This window comes from Alligator mississippiensis, chromosome 2 (genome assembly GCF_030867095.1).
Source record: "Alligator mississippiensis isolate rAllMis1 chromosome 2, rAllMis1, whole genome shotgun sequence".
Classification (NCBI taxonomy): Eukaryota; Metazoa; Chordata; order Crocodylia; family Alligatoridae; genus Alligator; species Alligator mississippiensis.
The window spans coordinates 241,698,745-241,707,740 of NC_081825.1; positions in this window are offsets into that span (position 1 = coordinate 241,698,745).

Below are 8,996 nucleotides of genomic sequence, written 5' to 3' on the forward strand. Positions count from 1 at the left end.
AACAGGAGGGGGAAAAGCAGAAGTACCAGAAACAGAATGTTGCAGACCAAATCAAGAATCCAGCACCACCCACCCCAAATGGAAATGCATGTCCAAGCTACAGAGTCTGTCAATTCTGGATAGGCCTCATCAGTCATCTTCAGACACACAGATAAGACAATAACGGAAGACAATCATCCTCGACTGTGAGGGTTTCCTGAAGATGGGAAGGCAAAGTGGCCTGCAAGTAGACATATGAGACTGTGGTACATTAGAGCAGCTGAAATTAGTTACATGAGACAGGATGAGGAAAGGGACCACAATTTGGAAAGTTCAAAGAAGATTTAAAGCCAACTTTATTATCCTTTCAACCCTTGTCTGGGCTGTGCTTCTAAATGGCCCTGCTCAGGATGTGCAGTTTACAGTCATGGCTTTTAGCTCTCTTAAATGGAGTTTGTGAGCACTCTCTGCTTCTGAAAAGTAGGTCCCTCATATCTAAGAGTCGAAATAAGGAATTAAAGCCTAATACTTTTTTTATGCTGATGTAAACATGGCATGTCTAAACCTCTGCTATGCTCTTCTGGCTTTGGCACCTTCCTGCAAGACCTGTGTTCCTCTGGACCTCACTCACAAGTGCAGAGAGTTTTCTTGGTAGCAGGCCCACTGTTTTGGGACTTACTTCCAGAAGTTTGACCATGCATCCTGGCTCCTTCTGAGCAAAATATAAAACACGGACCCAGTGGACGTGTCTCCACGTACACATTTACTGCGCAGTAATTTAAGCTACTGCACAGTAACCGAAAATTACTGCGCAGTACAGACATGCATCTACAAGTGCATGCCTGTACCATGCAGTGACTATGGCAACTTATGCTAGTTTGGGCATAACACAGGTATCAAATTTACACCCAATTAGTTACTGCGCAGTAATGCATGTGTAGATGCCCTACTGTGCAGCAATACTGTGTGTGTGGACTGACTTTAGTCCCAAGTCAGTCCACACACAGCATTACTGCGCTCTAACAGCTGTCATGTAGAAGCTAGCCTAAAAACCCCTTACTGTGCAATAACTTACTGCTCGGTAACTTACTGAGCAGTAAATGCACATGTAAACACACCCAGTGTGTAGAATTCTGAGATGGGATAGCACATTCAGGTGTCCTGATGGTGAATGCAGCATATTGCAATTATTGCAGTAGCACAGAGGCCCCAGCTGAGATTGGGGTCTTGCTTTGCTGGAAACTATACAAACAGAGACAGTCTTTGTATCAAAGGGTTTACAATCTAAATAGCTATGTCCAATGAAAGATGGGACAGAAAAGAGAGAAGCAATGACTTGCCTAATGTTAAGCAACAGGTCAGACCTAGGCTTAGAACACAGATCTTCTGATTCCCAGCCCAGCACTACCTGTTCATTGAGAAAATACATGGGAAATATCTCTAGATTTACAGATCAGTTAATCAGAACTTCTATTCAACTGTTGGGTGTTGATTTTGCTATAATGTGCTATTCTGCTACAAGATTTTGAGTTTGTTATGCTTTGTTATATCCTGTGTATGACTGGCCCTGGACCTTTTCTTTCAGCATTGCTCACCACTTAATTGCATGTGTCCCTGGGCCTTTCAGTTGTTTGTAGATGTGCTCACCATTTTCTAGCCCTGATTTACATCATGCGGTTTAAATCAAATTTCAATTTGGATTAAGGGTTAATATATTATCACTGACCATCAGGGAGATTTTCGTGAATTACTCACTTCTGCAGTAGAGACAGCAGGGGGCGCCTGGTAGTGGGCACAAGCAATAGCAAGCCCTAGATACCTGCTGTGTATATATATACGTTAATTAATACAGTTGAAATTGTCTACTTTGGACTGTCCTGGTCTGCATTAACTTTAATCCTCATTCAATAAGGATTAGTTAATTCAGACTGGAGCCAATTATCATTCAGACTACAGACATCCACATGTATATAGCAATGGTTGTAATCCAAGTTAAACCTAGAAAAACATAATGTCTATAAATGGCCTTCATGTCTCCCTTATACTGGAAATCAATATCAGTTAACATTTGCCACCTTTAGCCACAAATACATAATACCACTATAACTATAGGAATTGGGTGGCATCCCTTTAAACGGGTTGTGAGCCTTCTACTGATGCTTACCGTACTCTGTGTTTCAGAAGCAACCAGAAAGCAGTCAATGTATGTAGCCAGGCCTGGCATATTTGTTTATTTAAAATAGTAATTTGGGACCCTGTATTTTATTTAGCTTGTGTCACAGAGCACTTAAGTGCCCTGCTCCTTAGAGTGGAAACTGCTAGGGAAAGAGCCCTAGCAGTGAGTGAGGAGCCCCAGCTGCTGGTTACCAGGGCAACCAGAGGGAGCTAGTGGCCCACACCTGGCAGGGGTCAGCTGACTGGAAGGGGCAGGGCCTGGCCCACATATAAACCCCAGGGCTGAGGCCAGGAGGGCAGTTCCCTGCTGGCAGCCAAGGGGGAAGGAGCTGTGCCTGAGCAAGCAAAGGGGAGAGGCCGGACTGCATGAGCAGCTCCTGATACTGTTGTGGGATGGAGTATTCCCTGGTAGGGTTTGAATGACGTTATAGCTGGGCGGTTTGAGTTTGTTACAGCCCAGGGACTTGTTTGATTTATTATTGTATAATGCCGGTGGCTTGGGTGAGGCTATTAGGGGATGGAGGAGGCCTCATAGGGGACCCACGCAGCAGGGGGACCCCGGCGCCAGAGAGGGTGCAGCATTTGGGGTGCACCGACCCCGGTGCCAGAGCGGACGCAGCACTTTGCAGGGCTGCGGAGAGCCCAGGCACTAGTGAGGGCACAGAGTAAGACTGGGCCGTGGAGAGCCCAGGGAGGACAAGGGGGCCAAATTCTAACAAGGCCCAGACCGAACAATGTCAGTTCTATCTGCGAGGCTTGGGGCATGGTAAAGGGGCGGTTAAAGCCATGCATAGCCCATAAGGCTAGGGTGCCCCAAAACACCCATTGTAGAATGGGACCCACAAGGGGTTCAGGAAGCCACGGGGTCAGTGAGTACAGCAGAACCGTGTCCAAGAAGATGTAAAGGCAGCCTCCCTATTATCTTTACCACCAAAGACATGGCAGGAGAGAATCAAGGGTGCCCTTTGGGCCAATTTGGCATGGTAAGGGGGCCTTGGGGAGATCACGGCCATCTTACAGGACCCCGTGCCATGACAGTTTGTTTTTGTTGTAAGCAAAAACATAAGCTTCTGCAGTCCAAATTAAACAGCCCAGCTGTCAAGCAGAGAGCTGTGACAAACACACATCATCTGTGGTTTGTCATGGAAGGACACCTGTAACATACAGAGACTAGTAGTCCAATTGACAGTGGACTAAGGAACTGTAGAGTAGAATTTCTGGCCCCTTAGCAAATTCTTATGTGCTATGTTTTTCTATGGTCAGGTGATAGGAAGTAAGTGGGGCACACAGCTTTGCTTAGAACATTATTCAACAGTGTAACTAGAAATTAATTATAAAGGCTATACGTGTAATTTCACAGTTCTTTCACTAGAGGTCAATATTACATATCACAAAACAAAATTATAATGTGACAGTTCTGGACCAGATTTCAGTGGAATTGTACCTACTTTTACCAGGACCGAATTTCATTCTGTATTGCCATATACTGTTCTAGACTCAGGGAAATAGGTAGTCGGTACAGTTTAATAGAGAGGATAATTTAAAAACATTGTCTACATGTTGTTACATGCAAAGTCTCCAAAGGCCCTGCTTTGCCTGTTTTATCAATGTGTTGTAAAGCAGAGGTTCATGAGAAGGCAGAAGAAGAAGGGGCAAGCATATAGGCAAGGTCACTGAGGGAAAGCAGCAAAGCCTTAAAGATAAGGTGGGAATGTTCACAAAGATGAATGCAGAGATGGAGAAAGTGAAAGGCAAAGACACTTAGGATTATGTGAGCAGGGGAAGGGCACATGGAGCCTGTGAAGGAGTCCCACCACAAGAAGAAAGATGGAGACACGGTGCCTAAAATTTCAAGAGTCTAAAATTGTTCTTTAATAGGATAATTCATAGCAGACTTGGATTCACGCATTTTATGTGATTTAGTCCTTTATAAATAAAGGTCCACGGGGATCTTTACCAAAGAACAGCTATTCCGGTGTGACTATACACAAAAAGGGAAATGAGGTGAAGGGGCAGATGTTCTCAACAGTGCAAAGTTTGCAAAGGGTGTTGTTCACTCCTGATCATAGGGCCAGATATTCTCAGTGGAGCTGTAGTGCTGCATACATTTTGTATTGGCATTCTCCACAGGGTGAAGGAATTTCATTCAAACGGACAACAACTGTGTGGGGATCAGCTGGTTCAAACAAAAATAAGAAGAAAAACTTCTCACTTTTACACCCTTCCACCAAAAACTCAAATCAAGCTCTTTCCCTGGCTCGAAAATACTCTGCTGATTTTTTTTTCCTTTCCTTTCCTTTCATTTCTGTTTTCCCCAGCTTCCATACCTCCTGATTTTGCTCAGCCAGGACAATAAACAAGGGCCTTTCATGTAACATGCATTGATCACACGATGAACATCCACATCAGAGTTGCTAACTCTCAGTAAATTTACTAACTGCCAGTAAAAATAGCTAAAAATGGCTGTCAGTAATGTCCAGATAAAAAATAATGTAGCTGTCAGTAAAAACTAGGCAACTGCAGCTTAACTGAAGCTGGGATCGACAGAGCAGGGCAATGCCACCTGGTGTCCTAGCAGGAAATGTTTCAGCCATTTGCTGGTGCTGCATCCCAGGCTGCCTTTAACACTGCTGGGTTACAGGTAGGCTTCTTTAGGGATCCACGTTAGGATGGGATGAGCAGGACCAGCAGGGGTTGGAGGGTGGGCTAGAGGGATGGCATGGTACAGCGTGAAAGCTGGGACATCAATGTGTGGGGATAAGTAGGGGACCCCTGGCAGGGGAGGAGAACAGCACAAAGTAAAACCACCACTGCAGTGAAGTAGGATTGCCAACTCAAGAACACTTTTTTACTGCAAATTTTTTAACGACAACCAAAATTATTTTACATGTTTAATATGGTTAATGTTAAAATCCTAAATTTGAACCCAGCCCTTCTAACTGGGGTCTGGCAGAAGAGTTACATGTACATTGTGTAAAACAATCAGTAAAAATGTGTGTCAGCAAAAAAGTTTGGTTGTCAGTAAAAAGCTTGAAGAATGTCAGTAAAAAAAACTTCTTGGGCTGGTATCCCTGTTCCAAACATAGACATTTAGCAGAATTTAGAAGTCTTAAGAACCAGTTGCTGATTTTTCAAGTGAAAACCACCAGTTTATCTGCAGAGATCTGCGGTGTCACTTTTACTATGAGGCTCATTTACACTGTAGTGGTGGGGTGGGGGGTTGATCATCTGACCCCTCAAATTCTAGATTCCCTCGTGTTCTAGATGGGATGAGAATTTCCTCTGGTCTGGCCTGTTCCCACTGTTGCTTCTAGCTCTGTTTTGTTTATTGTTCACCTCCTTCTGTCTGTGAATGCTGGGGTTTTATGTTCTTTTGCAGGGTTTGGCAACTTACGGTATGCAGCTCAGATCCAGCCCATGGAGCCATCTGATCTAGCTCATGGACATAAGGCTTCAGCAGTGGGGGGGCTTTGCAGCAGCCACTTTCCCATGTTGTGATGGGAATGAGCACCAGCTGTGGGCACTGTCTTCATGCCTGTAGGGAGAAGCACCAGCTACAGGTGCTTTCTCCATGTTGTTGTGGGGAAAAATGGCAGCGGCTGGGTCTTAGCACCTATCTGCCTCTCCTCCTCTGACCCAAACTGGGTGACTCTGGTCTGCAGCCTACAAAGGTTGCTGTCTGCTGTTCTTTTGTATCCTCTTTCTTTTCTTCCAATCTTCTATTCCTCCTTCATCCTGAACTCCCTCCCACCCAGCTCTGACTTAGGCTGGGAAGTCCCTCCTCTACTGTTCCTAAAAAGTTTCCTTCTTAGCCCAGTTTTCTCTTTCCCCTTCCCCATCTGACTTGCAATGATTGCCTGGGACACTGAGGTATCCTCACAAAGCTATAGCCTTTTGCTAGCCAATACAGACATCCTGTTAGGCAATGACCGGGATTGTTCCTAGGCAATAATCGGGAGTGACTGCCTAGTGAGACAAAATGGACATGGGAACAGGGCATGTTATTTTCCCTTTGCTTCTGTTTCTCAGATTTTAGCTTATAAAACCCAGAGACTGTGCCCTAAGATATGAATTTAACTCCCTTTTTAGCTTCTTATTCTTTAACTACAGTAAGCCTGCCCTATGCCAACAGAGTTGCTGAAGCAGGTTGGGATAAATTATGTCCAAAGGGCTATTACATACATCCTCTCTGACCGCAGAGCTTTCAACAGAGGGGGAGACTGTTGCTTTAGTGGCAACTGATCCATCCACCATATTTTTTGCAGGGGAAGGAAGCTTCTACTTACTACAGGGAGTGTGAAACTAAAGATAAGAATTTAAGTTATACAAGGGGAAGTGAGGTTAGGTTGTACTAGTCATCTTCATGCAGACAAGGATTTTAACAGGCAACAGGTCACACTACTGAAGCACGTACATGGTCTTGGGAGAATTAACAACTCGGCCCTTCGTTCATCAAGGAAAACTGGCACACTATGATGTGTGTAATATCAGGTGCTCTCAGGTTAGCCTGGATCACTCAGAGCACAGTGACAGAATGGATCCCTGGGATGGGGACTGAAAACAGAATGGAACTATCTGGCACTAGCTAGGGGTGCTCTCCCCAAGCTACAGTGAAGATGTTGCATCAACAGGACAGAGGAAAAGCAATCAAATCTATAGGGCTGAGGGTGCAGAGAATGGAAATGTCTCTGATACTAGCAGAAAGGCAGGCACTCTCCAAAGTGAAGTGTCCCCATTGTATGGGAGATAGATGTTCTCAGAGCTTTAGATGATACATAGATGCCAAAGCTAACCTCAGCTGTGCCTTCTTCTAAGTGTGATCTCTGTATTTTGCTCTTTTCTTTTAGCACTGCTCCCACAGCATAAAGGACAGCTGAAAACCATCTCTTCCCCAACTCTGCATCATAACACCACCTTCCAGCAACTGTGAGCCCCCCAACTGCTCCTTAGAGGCATGTTACTCTCAGTATAATCTATAGCATCCCTAAGATTGCTGTCTATCCAGGGGACCAGGTGAGAGCAAAGTATGCTTTAAGCCATCATTACATTTTTCACATTCCTAACAGTTCTGCTCTGAGCATCTCTCTGCTGGACCCAAGGGTCTGGTCCTATATTTACAGCTTTTTTCAAGGATGGCCTTGAAAATGTAACCTAGTACCCAGCACTGAATGTTCCCTATTGTCGTTTGCTATGATGTTGCACATTGCTAGGGATGTCCCTGCCTGTCACCCAGCACTGGCTTGTAGGATCTTTGCAGCTGCTGTTTTTTCCATTTGGAGCAAGACATGCCCCGTGCTGCTACTGCTAGGGGTGGCATGTCACAAGCATCTTCTCATCTGGCTGCTAATATTGAGCAGCCAGTGTAACTCCTAACCACAACAAGGAGGAATCTCTCTAGCATGACAAACTATACGGACTAGTTACTGTACTGGAAGTGGAAGTGTCCTGTGTTATAACTCCAGCACTGTGGTCCTGGGCATATCATGTCATCTCTACTTTAGTGTCCCCAGCTCTAAAATGGGGTTAATACCCCTCCTCTTTGAATGACTAATTAATTAATGCTTGAAAAGCACAATGGGCAGCTAAAATGCACAAATCCCTAGAGCGGTGTGGAAGAGCTGACCCTAGTAACAAGCTTTTAAAGCTGTTAGCTTTTGTTTTGACTTTTCTCCTCTGCAGCAGAAACCTGTCCCACTATTGCTTCAGTTTTTGCTGCCAGTTATACCAAGAGCATCCTCTACAGTGAATGCCACCTAAAAGTTTCCATATCAAATGGATCAGTGAAGTTTGGGAGTGCCCCAAACAATCCTGTTCATAGCCTTTCACTATTTTTTGAGCTAGTTTTGTGCATGGTGAAATGATTATCCGGAGGGATGGGTTAAGCTTGGGAGGGGACTGCAATGGCATTTTACTGCAAAAATGCCAAGATTTTCTTTGTGAATAATGATAGGGATCCCACCCTAGTACACACTTTCTTTTCCTTATCCACCCTTTCCATACAATGCTTATTTTATTCTATATTCTTCTTTTCTGCCCCTCACAACTCTTTGGCTGAAGGCTGGGTGAGAGTAGATCACAATCTCAATTGCTACAGCTTGATTTTCATAGATGGGAACTGCTATGAAATCCCAGCTCATATATGGAAATTGCTTTTGATGGGGAGCTTGCTGCAGTAAACCTGCTGTTTATTTTATTCAAACAAAGCTAAAAGCCTCCAACCCCCTCTATTCCAGTTGCACGTACTCCACTCCTACCGAGCTGCCGATGCACCTCTGCTTCTGCTGAGGAGAAGTGCTCCTTCCTCTCCCCCTCCCCCTTCCCCTCCCACCTTCTGTATTCAGCACAGAGACTCTTCCACTCCTTGTGTTTTCAGCTGTGGGGAAGGCACTCCATCTGGACTGTGCTGTTAATACCCTGGCACCCCCTGTAGAGAGAGAGTCTCACCTTTACATGCACTCTGGCCTATGGATCTGTCCAGTGAAGTGCTTTTAGAGGTTCTCCACTAGAATCATACAAAACTCAGGGGTTTTGCCTTTCAGAGATGCCGGTGGACATTTTTTTCTTCCAGTCTGTGGTGTTCACACCTGTTCTACAAATCTTCCCCTGAGGGTAAAGTTAAAAAACCCCCAAAATATACAGGAATGCCTGGTGAAGGTTGATTTGCTCTATCGGGTTGTGCATCAAACCCATTATTGTCACATGGCTTGGGCTCAAATCTAGGATTCAGTTGACTTGAAAGGATAGTAAACTTTAATGAAACTCATACTGAACCTAGCCAGAGGATCTATCTGTGGCCAGAAATTGCTGTAATAATCACTTTGGTGTTTGTGCTGTGATAAGCA